The sequence below is a fragment of the Motacilla alba genome, chromosome 13 (genome assembly GCF_015832195.1).
Source record: "Motacilla alba alba isolate MOTALB_02 chromosome 13, Motacilla_alba_V1.0_pri, whole genome shotgun sequence".
Lineage (NCBI taxonomy): Eukaryota > Metazoa > Chordata > Aves > Passeriformes > Motacillidae > Motacilla > Motacilla alba.
The window spans coordinates 5,899,679-5,921,902 of NC_052028.1; positions in this window are offsets into that span (position 1 = coordinate 5,899,679).

Genomic DNA, 22,224 nt, shown 5'->3' on the forward strand with positions numbered 1-22,224 from the left:
AAATTCTTGTTAATCAGGCAGTTTCAAACCTCACTCTTTGTAACAGAAAAGATCCTCATTTTCTCCAGGTTTGCCTAGACAGCTTTAAGAAAAAATGCAGATGGACCTCTGAAGCAAGAAACCTTTCTACACACAACCCAACCCTGCTCTGTGGCTGCCAGGTAAAGAGATTATACAACAGGCTTTTAAACAATGAAATAAAGATGCTAGATTAAACTTTCTTGGTGTAAGTGATAGTCATTGTTGACATTCAAGATAAGAAATTAAACAAAATACATCAACTACAAATAGCATTAACCCAACAATTAAACATCATTTACAGCAATTAGGTAAATCCTAACTTTCCTTTCTGAATAAAGCAAAAAAGTAGAATTGAGCTGACTATTTAAATTACAAATATATTCTGTTTCTTTACTTTATCACTTTCATTAAATAGATTATAAATATTTTATATGTCTATAAATGTAGAGAAACCACATAATAGGTTTCTCACAATTAGAAGTGAAACATTTTCTCCAGGTTTTTTCACATTTTTCTGCCTTTCTTTTTCTTCATCCTTATTTTGAATTATGGCAAATTTTGTTCTACACAAATTTAGACCTATCCATTCTTGAATTAACCTGTGTTGTCAGCCTGTTGGGAGTCATTTTGTTTGAACATCTGGACCAACCACATGTTTCCTACTGAAAATAAATCATCATTTGTGAGTTATGAGTATCAACATACTCAACATCAGAGGACTGATGAAGATTAGACTGTGTATGTTTAATGCGCTATGATAAAATATTATGTAAAACTTGTGTTTGGAAAGTTTATGGGATACACTGAAAATGAGCAGCTTATCTGGCTCTGTTGAAAGGCAGTTTGTAGGTCTATAGCTCAGCTGGGTCTGCACCTATTAAAAGTTTAACTACTATAACAGAGCCATCTGTATTCAATCAATACACCTAATTGTTATTTAACACCCCAATTTATCAAAATAAATAAATTGTAAAAAACTGTATGCCTCTCTGACTAGAGGATTTTCAAAAATTATTTTGTTCCAGAAATTAAAGAGAGTAGAGGTCTTCTTTTAGTGGGTAACTGATCTCAGGTGAGCCTTCAGGCACTGTTGTGTTTTGAGCTCACATCCCTCCCTGGAGAATTTTCCCATATGAGACTGGAATGGGTGCTGTGGAAACCACTGTTCTGATTCTGTGTCACCTGAACGTTCAGGCTTACAGTCACTAACACACAGGAGTCCCTCCTTTCTGTTGGGTATTCAATCAATGTTCCTGTAGGAATCCTATCATTTTTACTCATAATATACATATTTGGTAACAGCAACTAATGAATTGGGAGTTTATCAGTTACAAAACAATCTTAAGTACTCTTTCCCTGTACAGAATAAAGGAAAACACAAGCAGGTAATTTGCAAATTTTTTTTTCTAGAGTGTCACAAATGCAGAGACAGTGACAAACAAAAATATAAATCTTTATCCAACATTGGTCTTAAAGGCAGACAGCAGTCAGGTAAACAGGAAAGAGTAAATGAGGAAAGTTCTATGAATAATTATGCAGCATGAGCACTTCTCACCACCTTCTTATGCTCCCAAATCAAAGTGAAGCTTTTCTATCACCCATCTATGATGTATTTATACCTCACTCATTGCCGTCACATTTACACATTGATCAAATTTAATTACTTTTAGGTGATAAGTTTAATTAAAAATATGATCTAAGATGGACTGACACTCTTACCAAATAAAAATGTCAGGATTTCAATGGCTATACCTACAAAGAACTGTAAGGGTAAAACTGATCTAAATCTTATCTAACAGTCTGTACAGCAAGTTTTATTTCACAGCATTAGTGGTGGGGTTCACTGTCTCACCTCCTTGAAGTCTGTGATTGCACAAAAAGAGTACTTTTGTAAATAAAAACTTACATTCCTGGTTGAAGCAGTTATGGAGAAATGCTCAAAAGCCAAATAACAAAACCATAAATGACATGGGGAACCATCAAAAATTCAGTATTTTAAAGTAAAAATCTTCTGTGTACCACTCCAAACTCTTGATTTTCTTCTGCACCTAATGTTTTGTTAATATCCTCACACCGATTATGTCTAACACATATCACAACATTCACTGCACCTACATCTTTGAGGCTATCAGAGGGTGCAGAATGAACATTTCATAACAGTGTGCATCATGCACTGCAGATCCACCTTATTAACTGGCTAAAAAAAGCCAATTAGAACATCAGTGAATGCACTCAGAGCTAACTCAGATTCTACCTCCTTGTTTAGTGAGCTGTTGGAATAGCAAGAGAGTTCGTACTGCAAAGTTAGAGGGAGAGCACTGGGCTTTTATTGGATACAGCTTTTCAAGACAAATTCAGAAATGACTTGGAATGCACATGTATCACTGAGCTTTTCAACTTTTCCCTTCCACTTCAGTGCATACTTTTCACTCTGGGGGGCTGGTCAGATATTGTCAGACAAACTGTTCTCAGGGCACTTCCCTGAGGTCAAGGAGCATCATCTTATCTCTTTCACCCTCCCTGCCACCATGAGCAGCCTGCAGCCAGAACTGCAGTTTAACCTGGCTCTAGCTCTCAGCCTGCTGCTGGTTTACAGAGCAGATATGCACTGAAGGAGGACCTGGTTGTGTTGAGATTGTGAATCTGCATCAATCACTGCATTTTCAATTCTGATTCAAGCACTTTGTACTGACATGTAGCACTACCACTTTGACTACTTAAACCCAGCTGTCTAATCTAAGCTTAAAACTAGGCCTTCTGTAGCTGCCTGCAGCCATTGCAGAGTTTATTCCCAACTCTCTTCATACCATGTGTCTTAGACATTCAGGGCTTTTAGAGGTGCATGTCTCTGTCCACTGACTGTAGAGGAGAAACTACAGGGCCAGCTTGCAATAATAACCAAGGTAAGGAACATAAATACCATTCTTCATTGCATGAATCGTTGCATTCCAAAACATCAAAATAGTGGAAACAATAAAGCAATTCCAAGAAAACTGTAAATCAAATATACTGCATTAGAGAAAAATTTAGATGTAACCTATGAGTTTAGACTTTTCTGAATTTGATGCTTCAGGCAAGCCATATGCACTGTTTTCAAAAAAAATCCTTTGTCTTTACAAAAACAATTATCAGCATTGGTGACTGCAGCACAGCTTGCCCTTTGCTAGATATTTGTATTAATTATGCTTTGAAGGTGTTGAATTAATCCATTCTGTGAAATATATATCCGTTAATTAAAAGGTATTTTTCTTCAAGAATAAATATAATTCATGATGAAATAGGAGATTAATGCTTCCTAAGTCAGAAATCCTTTGGGTGAAAATAAAATAGGTTTTGGAATAGACATGCTTTCCAATTGACCTTACTGTTTAAATACTCCTGAAAGGCATCAGATCTTAACTGAAGGAGTGCAGCACACAGTATGCAGCTTTTATTATTGTCCTTTGTCTAACTTTGAAGCAATAGAACAGGCAAACACACGGTACTGCACACCCAAAGAATGAGCTGCAGCTCTCCAAACTCCAGACAATATCAGGCACAGGGCCTGCAATGCCACAAACAGGGCCACAGAGACAGGTGAGAGTGGTTAGTGTGTCATAGAAGCAGTAGATCAGGAGACTTAGATTTTTACTATCTCAATGAAAAGTCTGGATCAGAAATATCAAGGGCTTCTAAACTCTTTACCTATACATAAACTGCTCATTTGGGTATACAAGTAAACAAATGTATTTTTCTGTATAAATGCAGGAGAAAAATCTCCAGACTTGGGCTGAATGGAAAAAATAAAAGTATTCTCAAGCTGTCCAGTGTAGAACTTACAGTGACAGGAATTAATAGGTGTCAGTTCACTAACAAAGCACCTCATCACATTGAAAAATGCCAGTGACAAATAGTAGTATAACTCATGGAGGTGGGACGAAGGTGGTGAACATGAGGAATGTGCATTTCCTCAGAGACTACAACATTAGGCATTATTCCTCCCAGGAGTGAAGAAGACAAGAGAGAACAAAAAAACCCTCATTCTCTGATTAGGCAAAAGAGCTTTTTGGCTGGTGTGGGGCTGATAAAAATGTTCTGAGTCGCTCATTTCCCCATCCAAGGCACAAAAACTACTTGGATACACACACTGCTCTGCACTGTGCTGAGAGACCACAGAGGAGGGTGACAAAAAAGGAAATTTGATCAGATTTGGTACAAACCACAGTTGTCTGTATGGTTCCATAAGACTTTGGGCCAAAGAATAACCTGGCATAAGCTGTCACTGTTCTAGTGCTTTCTAGCTAAGGAGAGAAAAGGGCTTTCAAGTAGATAAGAATTTTCCTCACTGTGCAAATGTGTCTCTGCCAAGACATTATCAGGATTTGTGCTGGCCTAGCTCTGTCCATCAGGACATTCAGCAGACAAGCTCCAGGAATAACCATGAACCAGAAGTTTCTCCTGCAGGCACAGGCAAACTGGCATTCCCAACAGACTGGTCTGATTCACCTCTTGGACAGGATTCTGCTGTAATGACATGAAGCACAGCTCCCTGTATCATTACATTCATTCTAGGATCACCTACTGAGGGCTTGTGAAAGTCAGTCCTGAGATTGCTGTAGCTGTTAGGGCACATTCAAGCTTCCTCAGGCCCCCTCTATCAATGTCCTAAGGAAAGAAAGTTGCTCAGAACATGACTCAAAGTGTTATGATGTGTAAATGCACTTCTGGTTGCCATCCCAGGATCCTCATTTACTCCCTGTTATCTTCAGCCTCCAGTCTCCTTCCTGACCACAGCTCCTCCAGCCCTGTGGTGCAATCCAGACCCCACCAGCACCCCTGTGGCCAACGTGCAGACAGCATTAGCATCCCAGTGTGGATGTTGGTGACTCTCCAAAAGCCAGATCCTCACCAGGTGTTTCTCCAATGCCCCTGGAGCCACACTGATGTGTTTCACTCTAGGGCTCTAATTGAAGATTTTGCTGGCTGTGCCCCAAAGTTATCTCCTGCCCAGAGATCTAGAATTGTGAGAAACAACTATCAGACACATTGAAACTTTTTATGCTGTGACTATTCTCTTTGTTTCCCCCTGTTTTGGGACAAGTGAAAATTCTGAGGCTGTAGAATTTAGGCAATAACGTAATAGGAAACTGTACCAGATATTTCATTTGTTTTGAGTTAATCAGATTTAACATTTCTCCCAGAAATGCAGAGCCACATGTTCCTCCCTATAAAACAACACCACATTTGCCATGTGAAAGGTCAAGTGAAAAAGAACTTAAGGAAGTCTTTGGCTTCTTACAGGTCTGGAAACTCACACTATTTAATGCAAAAGCTTATTTTCTACATGGAGTAGCCACATCTTCTCAGTACCAAAATAATATACATTTTAAAAATTTGCAAAAATTCAGGCCAACAATGAGATTTGTTCACTTTTAGTTCCTCAGGATCTTTCAATAAGTCACTACTGGATAAAAGCCACGACCACATGCACTGGTCTGAGTTCCACTTTAATTAGAAGTAATAGGACAAACTTTAATTTAAAACTGTTACAGTAAATGTCATCAAAACTTCTTATTCTGTTAGCACTGAAAATACTGCATACATGAAATAACTAGAAAGAATAACTCTATGGTAAAGGACTGGTAACAGGTGAAATGGAAAATAAGGTTACAGGTCAGGAGCAAGTATTCGAAAAGTATTTGAGAAAAGGCTTATTTATGTACTTACTAGAAAAAGTTATGTTTAAATTTAATGGTGGGTCATTAGATCAGGTTTTATTACCCATCCTCCTCCAGTTTTCCTAGCTCTCTCATCCTATATGAGTGATTCATTTAGACTATTCTTTATGTTAAGCACTGAGTTCCAAAAATTATCTATTACAAAGGATTAAACACAGTCAGAGCCAAAAAAATTATCATCCTATAAACTTCATAAAGATGAAACCTTTGCCAATATATTTTTCTGTTAGTCTCTGTCTCCAAGTAGCAATCAGTGTCAAGACTGCAGAGAAGACTGGTTCTAACTCTCTGCCCAAAAATGTGTTTTGTTATTATCTGACCTGCCAGGTACCAGCAGGTCAAATAATCAGCAGTGTTGTAATTTACACAATACTAAATTATAACCAAGTCTTGTCTTGATTCACAAAGTTGGGCACAGATTATATTTGTAATATTATCATCCTGTTACAATGCTTTTACTGAATTGCATGTTGATAAAACAACTCACTTGACCATAACAAAAAAAAAAAAAAAAATCACTTATGCCATGTGCAAAAGCTCATAACTCTATTTCTGCCAATTGGATAAGCATGACTAAACTCCTAAAACTGTTCAGCCAGAGCATTTAGGGCTGCCTGGAAATATGTGTTATTAGACTAATTGGTGCACTAATCCTATGCATCAGAACATAACAGTAAAGAAATTAATTTTTAATGCTACAAATTGATTATTAAACATCAGACAGAAACAGCAAGAGATATATCTCAAAACACATTCTATGAACATACAAGTTCACTCAAAACTTAACTTTTAAGGTTTACAATTTACTATGATTTTTAATACTTAAGAAAAATTGTGAATACATCTTTAAAGTATACTGCAGATGTTCTTGGGATTAAACTTCCCTAAAGATAGCATGACATAAGGACAAACACAGCAGTTCTAAGTGCTCAACGACAGCCAGGCACCGTAGTCAGAAGTAGCATTTGTTAACATATGTTAACAATGTAGAAGGTGACACTTACGTAGAAATCTCTTACCTGCCTTGGTTGAGTCTCTCCTGATAAGGTTTGTTCTGTGAAAGATGCAAGTCTTTATGTATAAATCAGAAGCAAAGGTGTGCTTGGCACATCCAGTTTTCAGCAGGGCTCAAGTGTGATATGTGTAAGTAATAAATTGGCTTCTCAAAGTAGCTCAGACCATATTAATTGGAAACAGAGTCACTGCTTGCAAGGTTGCTGATGCTGCTCCTTCTGCTTTGTGCCTTTGCAGAGAGCTAATGTATGAATAAGGCAGAGAACAAATCCCTTTCTCTCTTTACCTTTCCTTGCTTCTCTTAAATGGTGAGTTAGAGTTCAGTCTGCAGACGATGGCAGAGTACAGGCTGACAGTGCTGTTTCCTCCCCTGCCGAGACACACTGAATGTGTTGTGAATAAAGACAAAGCCCTCTACCAGTGCACCACACCACTGTAGGTGAGAGCTGCGAGGATGTGCTGTGCTGCTCCTCAGCAGGCAGACCAGCCTCAAACGCAGCCGGACAAGCTCACCCTGCTCTCCTCCCTGACGACCTGCAGCAATAACTCCATTTGGGGAGACCACCCCTCCTCTGCAAGGGCAACTCCAGCTCTGCAGCTGGCGCGAGGTCTGATTTGCCTCCTGGCAATGGCTATCTATGTGGCTTTATTTTTCTACACCATAAAGGGAGATTTAGTTCCAGTTTCTCCTAATGGCTAACTGGATAAACTGTCAGCTTTTCAATTAACCCCTGTAAAATCCCTACTGACACTTCAGGTTTAGGCTTTGTCCTGGAATTAGGCCTGAAGGATACCTGCCAAACAGGTTTGCACACGAATAGTAGTGCTTTCCTCTCTACTCCCCCCCCTCATTTTTCTTTTAAACTCTAAGTAAAATATTCCTAGGTCAAATAGTTAACAAGTGGAAACTAACAATGTTGCCATTGAAAAAATCGGGTGAAGATGACAGTAAACAGGAAGGAAAACTACCTAGTTCTCAAACAGTAAACTGACCAATTACAAAAGCCCTACTGAATATGTGGGAAATGAGTGCTGGTTTGAGCTCACAAACAATGGACTTGAAGCTATTTTAAGAAGATGATATTTATTTTCCAACTACTGTCTGTGAATGCTGAATACTAGTAGGTGGGGAGGTCCTAAAGCAAAGGGACTTAAAAAAAATTGCAATTTTAATATTGCATTTTTCAGATATGATTATATATGGCTACATACAATCTTATGTTTTAGTGCCCGATATGAAAACCTATCAGTGTCCTTACTTTATGGCAAAAGCAGAATACCAGAAAAACAAACAAAAAACCAAACCCAAACCTTTTTCTTTTAATATGGTTAATTAGTTAGTGAAAAGAACTTTCCCCCCACCCATCTTCCATGAACATGACAAGAATTTCTTTATCAAATATTCCCCCACTATTGGCTGTGAAATCTGGAAATCTCCAAGTCCTTTGAGCACTCAGGTGCTTTGATTATGTGTGGAAAGGGCACATTAGGAAAGAGAAGGCATGATAAGCAATTGTGATAAGTAATTCCTGACAGTGCCTCTACTGCCCTGCAGAAGCCAGGTTGGGTGGTGGACAGTTATGGAGCCACAAAACATCATGTGGAAACCTTGAAACTGGACAAAACTCTTGACTTTTCAGCAAAATTACTCTGGGCTATCAGATTTTTGTAGTGGCATTGGCTGAGGGATGAAGCCACTCCTCTCTTGCACACAATAACTTCCACAGTCTTGTACCAGAGCACTAATGACCACCCATGGTGTTGAATAAAGACCTCTTTGCTCCTGGGCACTTTCCATTGGCAATGAGAGTGAATCCATTTCTTATCAGTTCCATTCCTGGTCACTTTGTGAGCTAGGTTTGACTAACACAGAAATTATTGAGACATTTCAGCACTCTTGTCAAGTTTTGCTTTGTTTGAGAACACAATTAGCAGAAACTTGATAGCAACTGCTATGCACTGAAACATGCCACTTGTCCCAGGCTGATACACTGAATGTGATACAGCTGTTGATCCTATTGCCACTCTTTTAGGTGAACTTTAGTAACAAGGAAACAAAAATAGCTCATGGCAGCCTATGCCAGTTTTGTGTTCGTGTCTACAACAAAGAATATCAGGGACAAGAAAGTTTTCACAATAGTGATCTACTAATTTTTCCAAAGATGTTGTTAACAAGTTTGTTGCCTCTGCTAATGGGAAACCTAATTTTATGAGGAAATTGCTATTCCAATGGGAAATATTAAGCACTTGGCACTCAGCTGTAAGTTTAAGAAGTTAAATTGTTTGAGGGCACTTGAGCACTGCCCTTGTACTTAAGCCTTTTTGCTTCTTCCTTCCTATGAGCAAAATATCCTAAAGCCTGGATCAGTGATCTTTTGCTTTTCTACTGCTGTGTAGCACAGAGGTCTTACGGTGTAGCACGATAATTAATTTCTCTAGGAAGAGGAGATGCACATACGAAAGGTAAAGTTTCTTTTAACACCTCATTTCCAGGAGGAAGAGGGAGCTCTCAGCTCTCACCGGCTTTCAGTTGAGTGCTTGGCACCTTAGAGCCTCGCTGAGCAATTGCAGAATGCCAGAGCAGAAAAACACTCAAGTCATAAAACACCATTAATCCTGTATTTACATAGTCAATATCCCAAGGGTTGCAGATAAAACTGCAGGAAAAATAAACAAAATATTATTAAAACCAATATGTTATAATTTATTCTATGCCTTCATTGCTTTATATAAATGTTTCCTGATTTTTATTAAAATAAAATGCATCAAATCCAGTGGCACAGAACATTCAAGCTCCTCCTGGAATTTCTTTTATTCTGTATGACAAGCTAAAAGGGATAAATCCATTATCTACTACAGAGCAAAATATCCAGTCCTGAGCAGCATAAACACCCCATTTGTGAATATTCAGAGCCATAAAATTATCTGTACAAAACTTTTCAAGCAAAGAAGCCATCACTAATACTAGAAGCATTTCACAATAAAAATATTTTTGGCAGTCACTGGAAGAAGCAGTCCAACAAAACCAAAAACTAAAGATTGCTCATATGATTTCTATAGTAAGGCTACTCATGTCATAAATTCTGTGAGTGTGGGAGCACCACTGTTTTCTCCTGTGAAAATTCCAGTAGTTTTGCCAAAATATTGTGCAGTGCTGTCTGATCTGCCTAACTGCTTCCTGCGGCTGGGACTTGTACATCTCAAGATTTTAACAAAAGAGCCATGAGATACAGCTGCTTCTATTTGCAAGGCACTGCCTCAATCTGAAATACTGCAGTAGAGTTCAAATCACTATTAAATTATTGTAGCATGAGGAAAAGATGATCTCAAGATATTCCTTGATGACCTACATTGCAAAGGAGATACTGAAGTTAGAACTTCTGGGGAATTAGTGAACAAAACGACTGTAAATTAAACTTTTGGGGTTAATTTGTTTTAAATGGTAACCAAGAAGGTGGGTTTTGTTGGGTTTGTTTTTTTCTGTTTTGATTTAGTTCTAACAGAGTGGGCCGTGTCACATTGCATTCAGCTGATGGTGAGGCTGTGCAATGGGTCAAAAGCAATTGAGACAAGGCATCTTAAACTTGCTAACACAGTAACCTTAATGGATACACCTGCTAAAGTATCAGCTCTATCCCTGACCTACTTTTCAGATCACAAACACAATCATACCTTTCACCTTTTGAAGTTTGCCCATGATCAGCAGCAGTATGACAATAAACAGGATTGCTTCCAAATCCCCATGCTGGATAAATCATTTCTTTCTAATCAGATGCTCTCACATGAAAGAATGATGCTGCATATATTAATTGCATATTCCATTAGATCTTCACCTTCATCTACTGCAGCACGATGGCCCCTACCAGTTCTTTAACATTCCTGCCTTTATAAATGTAAAATGTTTCTTTGCAGTTATTCTTTGACTTGCACATCACCATCATATGGAAGGACTAGGAAGACAGAGTGTGTGAGAGCAGAGTAGAAGGTAAGGAACAGAGTCCTGTTTATTGTTAGTTAAGGTACCCCCAGCTGTTTTGCTAGACTCTGATCTGCTCTGCCTCCACGTCAGCTCAGAAGCTAATTAACTGACTCCATATGATTTCTGACAGGTATGAGCAGTTTACTGATTTGTGTGCTGATGAAAAAAGGCCTGACACTACTCCAACTTTCAGAGCTGAGGAGTTACTAAAAATGAAATCAAGCTCAGGGCAGGCCGATAGGAGGTTCCCTTTCTTCTTTTCAGCTTGTTTACTGTGAGTACTGCCCCAGAAAGTGCCTCTGGGTTATCTGCTGCAGGCCAGCAATCTTGCCACCACAGCTCCAGAATGGCAGATACTAAATACTCAGGGTTCATGAGTAATCAGACCAGTTACCTGGAAATGCTGGCAGATGGAAGCACCAGATTAAGCCACATCCATCGTTTCCCAGAGGTGGTTAGTACTGGAGAGGCTCTCATTGAGGACTTGGGGTGTTCTACACCAGTCATACCTATTGCTACATTTAGTCAGTGTCTGGATCTAATCAGAGAATCTTCAGGAGCTGTGTAATTTCCTCTTTCCACAATCCCTTTTCCACCTGCTCATTCATAGATATTTTAGTTCTTTTTATAATCGTAGAGGTCATTCTTCGACCAGTGCACAGTCTTTTGTCAGATTTTGTGTTTGTTAGGTTTGTAAGGGATATATGAGATGTAGTTGGATGGCAGACTCTTAAATTTTTAGTTTAGGAATGATTGCTTATCTACACAGAGAGGGAGACAAAATTCTGGCCAAACCCTGCATACTTTTTGTACATGAAATATTCAGTGGCTTAAAAGGGTATTTGGATGGATGAAGAACAAAGAATAAGTCCTTTCTTTTGTACATTTAGTGATCCATGCAACCTGCTGTATCTGGCCTTTCAAATCTCCTCTACAATGAAATATTTTTCACTTATAGAACAGAAGGTTTTTTACAAGACAAGGGGTATTAAAAGAACAACCTCATGTAATTCAATAGTCAAAAGCATAACAACTGTCTAAATTACACTTGGTATACTTCAAATATTAAAGTACCTGATTTGAATGACAGCTTGAAAATCACCAAGGATGGAAAAACCTGAAGTTTAGTGTAGAGAAAGTTGACAACAATTCTACAGGATACTAGTTTTTCAGCAGAAGGGAAGACAAAATACATTAGGCATAATAAAGTGTTTCTTAATGAAAAAAGACAGAAATTTGTCATTTTCTTTTGTGATGTTGTCTTTTAATAACGAACAATGCATTTGACAGAAAAAAAAGAGACTGTGTCAGGAGAGAAACACTATGCAAGGAAATTTTTACAATTACATTGGTCGTCAGATAACATTGTAATAGCTTGGTTATTCCTAGAGAGTAAAAGAAGAAAATCAAGATCAATTCTGCCTTTGAGCTACTGGGATCCTTCACACGCATGAAATGCTAAATACGCTCATTATACATCATTATTTCATTACTATCTAAATCATCTGTGTATTAGCTCAGATAACTCTGCACCCAAGGGAGTGCTGTAGCTTTTGGGGACTTCTGACATTTTGTACTGGAAATAAAAAAGTGAAGAAAAGCAACAGACTTGTACTCACATATCTGCAAAAGAGAACAACAAAACAATGTATGCAAAAGAATTGCCTTTAGTCTGAAAATGCAAATAAACCAATTTCCCTTGTTTGTGAAGCAAGATGGAGATGGAGATTAATTTGCAGCTGCAAACTTCAGGTGACTTTGGCATCTAAAATTAGGGATGATTCAGAATCAAAAGCCTGCACAATCAAATAGGAATAAAATTAGCCACAAAATCACAACTATTGGAAGAGTGTGTGTGAAATCTTACAGCAAAAGAAAACAAAGACACAATATTCAATATCTTCATGAAACTAGATATTCTGTTGAAGAAGCTTGTGCAATTCAAAAGAAAATGAAACAGTTAAAATTATGTGCAACCTTAACCAAGGCATTTTAACACACCTCCTTTACAGCATTTGGAAAGTGAAATTCAAAGGTGCCCAGGCATAACCTCAGAAGAGGATGGGTCTGACAGGCATCCTTCCTGTGGAATCCTGCAGTGGCCCAAGATAGCTAAGAGAGGTTTAATTTAAACCTCTGTGCATCAGCATTAGTTAATCTGGCCATTAAACTTTAGAGTTATCCACTTCTGAGTAGCTGTGCTCTTTAGGTGATGTAATAAATCAAACCATGCCACACTAATGGAAAGCTAATGATAGCAGGTTAACCCATTTTTTCCACCTGGATTTCCCTGCTGCTGGTGTCCAATCAGGCTGTCAGCTCTACCCTTACCCAGGAGATGAATCCAGTCATTTGGACAGTGCAGCCCTGCTCTCAGCCTTTCATTAGTTTTCAGTACCTTCTACAGAGCTTCCCAATTTTATCACCAGCAGAAAATACTGAAATCCATCCCTCAATTTAGCAAGGACTAGTATCAAAGCAACTAATCTTGGGTGTCTGGCAAACAATTTGTAATGTTCAGGCTAGCTGACAAACAATTTCTCAAAATTCCTCCTGTTTCTTAGGCTAAATTTAAGCTTTTCAAGCAGAAACAGCCAACTGTTTCTATGCAGAGGGTGGTATAGGCAGAGAAAATTTTTCACATATGTGTTTGCCTTACTCCCTTAATTTTTGTTTCCCTGGAAAGAATTTTGGCTCGAAGATGCTGAGCAGCAAGTATAGTGAGCAAGACACTGGGTGGATGTTTCATTGCTACCCAACCCACCACGGGGTTTCAAAAACCTGAGTCCTCACTCTTCTCACCAGCTTTTTCTCTTAGCCAGTAGACACCATTGTCTGATATCTTTGTGCTGAATTTTGAACAGAACCACCAAGCATGATAAGAAAATTGATTTTTCTAAACAGTGTTTTATACAGTCAACTTTAATCCACCCAGAAGCATTGAAACAGCAATAATTAATGAGTTAACCAATCATTGCTTAAGAAACTATTGACATGTGTTATCCAGTCACAAATTTTCCTCCCAATTAGAGTGGGAACTTAAAATATTTTGAGTCGTTGACTGTCAAGTTCCAAACTGATATTCTCTTGAAATCAACACAGGCACACTTTAAACCCTTTTCTTTCTCATTCCTTGCTATTCTCAGCTGGTAGGATTCACCTTAATTTCATCTCTTAACTGATGAAGTTCAACAGTAGGATAAATGTCTGGGTAAGTCACAGACTGGTCCTGATTGCTCTGCATCATATACATTTGTTTAATCAAAGACTAGAAAATCAGAACAATTTTAATGAAAAGTATTCTAAAAAGAGAAGAATTCTATTCATTTGTTTTTGCTCCCACACCCGCCCCACCTCACTCCCTCAAAAAAGGTTTGGCTTCACTTTTCCTGGTTATAAATGATTCCATAAATTTATTTAATTTACAAAAATATGTACCCAAGAAATGCATATGAAGGAAAAAGGAACACTCTTTTTTCGCACCCTGCAGAGCCACCAGAATCTGACTGAAGGAGCACTACCCTTTGAGCCTGCTTTGCATGCTCCTCTTCCCTCACTGAGGAGAGGGCAACAGCTAAAGTACGTTTAGTCTAAGACTGAAAAACAACTTGACTCTAGACAGCAATAACAGTGTGAAAACGTGGTTTGGTTTTTTTCTTTCACTGTAAATGAAATGTTCTGGAGCAGATTATGGTGGGTGTATGGTAGTACATTCATCTACTGCAAGAACACAGCAGCAGGAGAGCTGGGGGTCTTTGCTCCTGTCAGCTGTCCTGAAATGCACTATGCACAGCAAAAACCAATTCCATGATGGAAGAGGAAGCCCCCTGAGAGCTGGGGGTGTCACACAGCCAATAACTGCACAGGCCTAAGGTGCACAAAGAGTGGTGTGGGTGGGGAAGAGCCTGACAACACTTCCCTGTACAGATGGTTCTGAAAAACACTTGCATGGATTGAAAAAGCTCAGCCAACACAGCATGGGCAGCACAACATCTTTGTGTTTAACCTTTCTTGTTTCTTTGGTTTTCTCTGATGTAGGATGGTCTGATGGCATCAGAGAGCAGCCCTTACCTCTCTCCCTGGTTTTAGCTCTGCATAGCAGTGGGGACATGATGCAGGGAAGAAAACTGAAGAGTCTATTATCTTGCTCTTCTTTTAGTTCTTTAGATTTCTTTGAGCCCTGCTTTCAAAAAATATAGTTCTATCTTTTATTTGGAGAAGGTAGAATCAGAGTTGGAGAAGAAGATGACTCCTGAATATTTCCTCACACAGGTGAGAGCAAAGGTCAAGAAGTAAGGCTGACTCAACCCCCCACACAGCTGTAACAAACACACCAGAAAAATTTCCAGTCTTCTGCATGCTCCACGAGCCGGGGAACAGCTGTATGATAGCAGTGTTCTGGCCACAACATCTGTCACACATAAATACACAACAGCACCTACATTCATAATCATAAAAGTAAAAAACTGTCATGTTTTTAATTGCCTTGTTTTCAGTTGTTTATATTTCCTAACTTGAGCTGTTTGCAACAGCATTCATTTGCAGGAGTCCGCCCCTCAGGGAATTTATCAGAAAAATTACCTCCCTTAGTAGGATTTTCAGACACTCACATTGGAATCTGTTAAAATAAAGGACTGTAGGGAATAAATATAAATCAAATGTGGACCTCTAATGGTTGGCTTTGGCAACTGGGGAGAACAATGATGCAGAGAGTAGTGGAGAGCTATTAGCAGAAGATATGGAATAGAACAGAAACTGAAGGTTTTAACTTAAATGTCAGAACCAAGAAGCAAATGAGTAAGGGAATAAAATGGAAGATATATAAACTGATAGATGGAATCAGCTTTGGGAAAGGGAGATAGAAAAAGGTATCAGAGAGACTTTGAGGACCAGAATACAAAGCAAAAGTCCTGGCTAAAGACCTGTCGTTCACTGTTAGAAACTACCTCTGAAACCCACTGCTGTAATTTTTCAGTATTTTTTTGATAAGATGACTAAATTTGGCTTCTTGTGCTAATGCATAACTACACATTACAGTCTTCAAATTTTTTTTGCCTTATTCAATGCACAGGAAAACATGCATTGTGTTTCTGTCAGGAGGGTTTTAGAAAATAAGAACAGATTAGGTCAGATGAAAAGCATAATCTGTTATCTTGTCTCAGCGTGGAAAACATTTTATAAGAGTAGGAAAAGCACAGAACAAACAAATACAGATAATACTTCTGCAAGTATAATGTCCCAACCTCATGAGATAGAGTTTGCATCTGCATCATGGTGTTTAATAGCCCTTGATGAGTCCATGATTTTCTCTAATTGCTAAATGCTCCTTTTATACTTTTGATATATATAAAATCCCAAGTTACACACTTGAATTATGCATAACATGTAAAACACAGCATTTTGGTTCAAAATTGCTTTATAAGAGTTTCAGTGGTTGCCCATTGGCTCTTCTGTTACAAGAGGTGATGAATAATCAGTCCTTATTTGCATTCATTTGTAGACCTTTATTGTGTGCTTGGTTCAGTTGTTTCTTTTCCAAGTTCTAGTCCATTTAACTTTTCCACACAGGGAATTCATTCCAATCTTCTTATCCATCTCTTCTCCAGGTCTGAAATATCCTTGCCAAATTAAAGAGGGAGACCACCTTCTAAGTGTCTTTCTCTTTTCAGTCATTTTTTAATTAGGTGGGCATTTTTGCAGAATATTCCATAGTTGCCCAAAATCTCTGAATAATGTAGTAAAAATTACAGCATTTCTGAAGTTACATACAGGTATCATTTCAGAATTAGTAACTGAAATTCATCTGCCAGTTTTTGCATAGGGACTCCTACCAGCAAGGTCTAGTTTCATTGTTCCTGAGTGTTATTTTATATTTTTGAACTTTACCGCCATGCTATTTGTTCCCTGAAAACATAGAATAAAGATGCCTTTAATGACTTTTACAAGAGCCCACCTGAAATCTTCCTCAAATGCCCATTGCCTTTCCTTTGCTTTTAATCTGACATTATAGGAGCAATTATTCTTTCAACATTACAACTTGATTTAAAGCACATAGCAAAAAAAATTATCATAAGCTTTGGAAATCTGCATATGGTACACCAGCAGTCATTCTTAACCACACATCCTTTGACTGTTTTGAAAATTCCTAATGTTCTGGTAATCATTTATAGGATTTCCTTCTACAATCCCATGTGAACCCCCTTCCATTGCTACTATTTTTTCCCTTACTACAGATTTGTTAGTACAGAAGATACTTAATGATCATAGGCATGGTCCTTTTTAAATTCTATTTGTAGAAGCTGGAGAGTGTGGAATAAAAAAAGATTAAGATTTCAGGGAAGAGATGAGTACCATGAGGAACTGAGATATTTTACCTTTTCTGACAGTTTGCCCACAATGTTGGTGGGAGTAATTAGTTTCATTTGTTCAAACTGTTCCAAAGCTGCACAGTTCATCTGAAGGCTTTCTGCCCACCTGGAAATGGTTCAATACTCAAATTCTGTGCACATTTTCTGGTACTCACCGACATACCAAAGATGATGAGATGAGGTTTAAGTGCACACATTGCTACAGAACACTAAATATTTGGGGCAGACAGGAGAAAGGTGTTAAATATCTGTAACAGGATACCCATAGTGAGTTCTGGCATCAATCTCTATTTACTTTCATTCCCAACTCAAAAATAGATAATGTTAATACCATTCATCTCAAAGAGATTTTATGAAAGTTCATTGATGTTTTTGAAGCACTTACATACCTTAGTGATAAATATGATAAACACCATTTAAAAGCCCATGAGAAAATTAGTAACCCTGACTTGGGAGCTGTGCTTGAACAGTGGGCAATAAATATGACATGAGACAGAAAGTGAACTTCAAGGACAAAAAAAACAAAACTTCCTCTTCTGTTTTGTTCACTAAATGAAATAGGCCTGTAAAAGCAGTAACAGAGTACTAAGGATTTAGAAGTTCCAAAAGAATGATGTACAACTCTAGTTCAAACACCCAAGAATTTTTGAAGGCTGGACTAAAAGACAGCAGTGATGTCCCCAGAAAATCATTTTGTACAAAAAAACGTGCACAAAGTGCACACTCCTCCTTCTAATTGCAATGTTCAGTTTACAAGTGCAGATAGATGAATGTAGTCTCACACTAATTATTTCAGGACAAATACTGGAGTCTGACTCATTAATCAGATAAAGCTTTCACTGAATCAAAGTTGTCTCTTTGCTTCTACAGCCTGCAGTATGCAGCCTATCCTGTGTGAGTTTTCTTTTGTCTGACTTCCCAAGGACATGGAGATATGATTTATACAGTAGAGAATTGAACATAATTTTTATCAATTCGAGCATTTTAAATAGATAGTTCTTTGCTCCACTCCCTAGGCATTATTCAACTTTTAATTGGTACATTTGCAACTCTTTTAGCTGGACACAGTCCCCTTTGGTTTAACTGCTATGTAACAAATAAGGCAGACTGATTGCCCACCTGATCTTTGCCTACTGTGCTAAATCAAGGGCTAGTTTGAGCATTTTAGGAAGCTTTTCACAGGGGGCAGGAAGCATTGCATGCATCTGTCCATGCACAATGCCTCTGCTCCTGTTGTCTTTCAGCAGGTGCTTCACATATTTCCTTTCATACCTCACTAGATTTGCTAAAGACTATGTCTTTAACCTATCATTTTTGTGAAACCCTGTGGCTCTGGTAATAAAGGGAAAAATATGTGTTGAACAGAAGTATCTAGCCAAGCAGAAGAAAACAGGTGGTTTCAAGCACTTGCAAGAAAAACAGGAAGGATGAAATTCATCAAAAAATACCCCAAAACCTTAAAAGGAGATGACACAATCATCTCCCTATCATTCCACAGCTCAGTGGATACCTGTATTCTATTTTTTGTTCTAAAAGAGCAGTTTGAACCTGTATGTAAGACAGGATCAGCTCAATCTTTTCAAACTTGTCTGTTAAGAGAGTTTCACTTTGCCACACCTTGATATAATATAAACATAAAGTAACCTTCCCTCTTCTGACTGTAGAACTCCAGCTATATGGGCAGATATCCAGCAAGAAGAATAAAAATAATAACTGCTTAGGCAGTTGCTACACAAAGACAGCACCTCGAACTTGTGGAACGGAGAATTTCAGAGCAGTGCCAAGAGCCCCTCTGCAAAGAGGAGCTGAACACAACCTGGTGTGAACATTATCAGGTTCCCAACAATGTCATCAATTACTCAACAATGAATCCTGCAGTGAGGTCAGCTCTTACCTCAACAGGATAAAGAATAATTGAATAAACTCTTTCTAAAATAAAGCTGAACATTGCATCACCCAACCAATAACTTAGTGAGAAATTAAAAATCTGCCAGAAAAATTTCCAGATGAAGTACTGGTCCCACAGGCAACTTTACAAACCTCTGAAATGCTCTTTAGGAATATTGAAGAGAAAAATTTCAGTGTCTTTGCTCACCACCAGTGGTGCCCTGAGACCTCAAAAATTCCCTCTGGTGCATTTAGTAATGTAATACATCAAGGGCAATGCAGATACTGAACACTGGAGTCCCAGTGGAAGACTGATCTCTATTGTCTGACACACCAAAAGGACAGAAATGAGATGTACTAATGTTATTTCATAGCTGTGGTCAGTACCCTTGGCTGCAAATATTGCTACATATTTCATCCACACACCAAATTTTAATTTCTTTTTTAAAAAGAGAAAGAAGTAAATTTTCTTTTATGCAGTCACCTAAATTTAAGACACAGATGCCTAAAAGAGAAATTGGCAGACACCATTTGTAGTTTAAATTGTCTCCTGGCCAGTTTGTGGCAGTCAAATAAATCCTTTGTTGCCAACTGTCACCCAACACACTCCCTGTTCCTCAGCCTGAGGTTCCAAACCTTGTCATGGCTGCAGGTAAGTGCTATCAGCACAGGTATAACCAGAGAATCTAAAGAGTGAAGCATCTGTTCATAAAGGCTCCACAAAGAAGCTTTTCCTAAAATTCTCTTTGGAGCAGTCCTGCCCTCCTTATTCAAGCACAGCATCAGCAGTCAGCTGCAGACTAACCCGGGCTGCACCATACAGGGACAGACAGGGACAAGTGGGACACAGAGCCTGCCACCATGTGAACCTGCCTGCCACTAGGAACACAGCAGAGAGGGCAAAAAGCACAACACAAATATTTCACTGCTGTGTTTGACTCTCAACCATTTCCTTCATCTCACCAGGAGAGATGATACACACACATGCAAGAAAAGAGGGAAAAGTGATTTCATTTAGCAGATCCTTTTCACATTCTCAGCTTACAACATATTTTTTCATTTAAGTGTTTTGGTTTTTTTTAAATCCTTCAGCAGGTCAATCAAGAACTCTTTGCATTCTGCTCACTGTCATTGTTTTCAACTGTTTAAAAGGAAAAGAAAATATCCAATGCCAGTCAATCTAATTTTCTGTTCAATCTGAACTGTAGTATTGAGCAACACTGCTACTCCTGTCAATCACCTTTTCTAACCTGAAGAAAAGCAAAAGTTACTGACTGACACCAAGCAAAATTTCTTACATTCTATCCTCACAATCTAAAAGGCTTTGGGAGTTTGAAGTATCAAATCAGTGACACTATGAGGTATTTCTAAGAAGTAGGCAAAGGAAAAAATAGCAACCAACCCAAACAGTTAGGATTACCTACTTTCATTTTTAAATGTGGCTCACAGAAAATTTCTAATCATAGGCACTGCCTGCCAGCTCCAAGGACACATTATGTCTAAGTCCATCTTCCTCCTTAATTATATGAGTGAATAATCTTGCTTTTATTTACAGTTTTAACTTCACATTTTCTGAAACATATATTTCTTTTCTGACAAAAGAAAAAGAGAGTTCCTGAACTGTTTTTGTCTTTCCTCCATAGGCACCTACCTACCTATCATTCACCTTTTCAGTAATTCAGGCTGTGAATCTCCTAAGAAAGCAATGAATTCTTCTGAGTTTAACAAAATAAATGTAGCCAATAAAGGACGTATGATATTTGTCATTTTATACATAAATGTGCTATATATAAAGCCATAAACTCTAAAACTGAGAAAATAATTTAATCCAGCCACCCTAAAATAACATTTGGGCCACATATAGTCTGCACATGTTTGCAAGTTTACTATTTATTATTTAAAGTGGCAGCTTGTCAATGCTGACTGACAGAATAAACTCTGAAATTTTTGCAGCATCTTCTCACCAACTGCTTAGGCCCATTTTGCAAAGTTTAAGCTCCTAAAACCATTTGTGGTGCAGAGCCTGCAGTCATTATCCAGCAGAGTGGATGGAAGGCCTGGCTGCAGTGAGAGCTGTGCACAGGCAGGCTCAGCTGCAGAGCTGCTGTGAGCACTCAGCCCCTGCAGGGCTGCACTGCCTGCTGCAGAAATTCTCTGCCATCTACCGAGGGTCCTCTGGTACACACAATTTCTCTAAAAAATAATGTTTTTCATTCTGTCAGAAGAGCCAGAAATGTGCAGCACATACTCCATTAACAGTTATTCAACTGGGCTCCATATTTCATGCCTTTCACCTGACCTTGGCCCTCTGACTGTAGCACAGAAGGGCATTGGGTGTCTTTAGTCAACAGTTGTCCCTACAATATCTACTCAGTTCATGAGACCGAAAATTTCAGCCATGGGACTGAACATTCACATTTCTTCCTCTAGATGAAATACATCCCAGGTAGAGAATGAAGTTAGTGGCATTATCTGGTTTTTATTGTCTCATATGCTTTACACTTAACATTACTTCTTGGTGCTCATTTCAGTGATTCAATTAGGAGTGTGTGCTGCGGAGCACTGTTTCTGGTGAGCATATCCCTGTATGGGCAGAGGAACTGGAGCACTGTTTCTGGTGAGCATATCCCTGTATGGGCAGAGGAACTGGAGCACTGTTTCTGATGAGCATATCCCTGTATGAGCTCAGGAACTGGAGCACTGTTTCTGATGAGCATATCCCTGTATGAGCTGAGGAACTGGAGCTCTGTTTCTGGTGAGCATATCCCTGCATGGGCAGAGGAACTGGAGCACTGTTTCTGATGAGCATATCCCTGTATGAGCTCAGGAACTGGAGCACTGTTTCTGATGAGCATATCCCTGTATGGGCTGAGGAACTGGAGCACTGTTTCTGATGAGCATATTCCTGTATGAGCTGAGGAACTGGAGCACTGTTTCTGGTGAGCATATCCCTGCATGGGCAGAGGAACTGGAGCACTGTTTCTGATGAGCATATCCCTGTATGAGCTCAGGAACTGGAGCACTGTTTCTGATGAGCATATCCCTGTATGGGCTGAGGAACTGGAGCTCTGTTTCTGATGAGCATATTCCTGTATGAGCTGAGGAACATCTATCAAGAAATTGCCTCCGTGAGAAGAAACAGAAAACCAATGAACACCCACAGACACAAAGCCAGGAATTTTAAAGGTTATTGAATCAGTTATGCTACCTGGAAATACATATTCATAAAAACATCTGC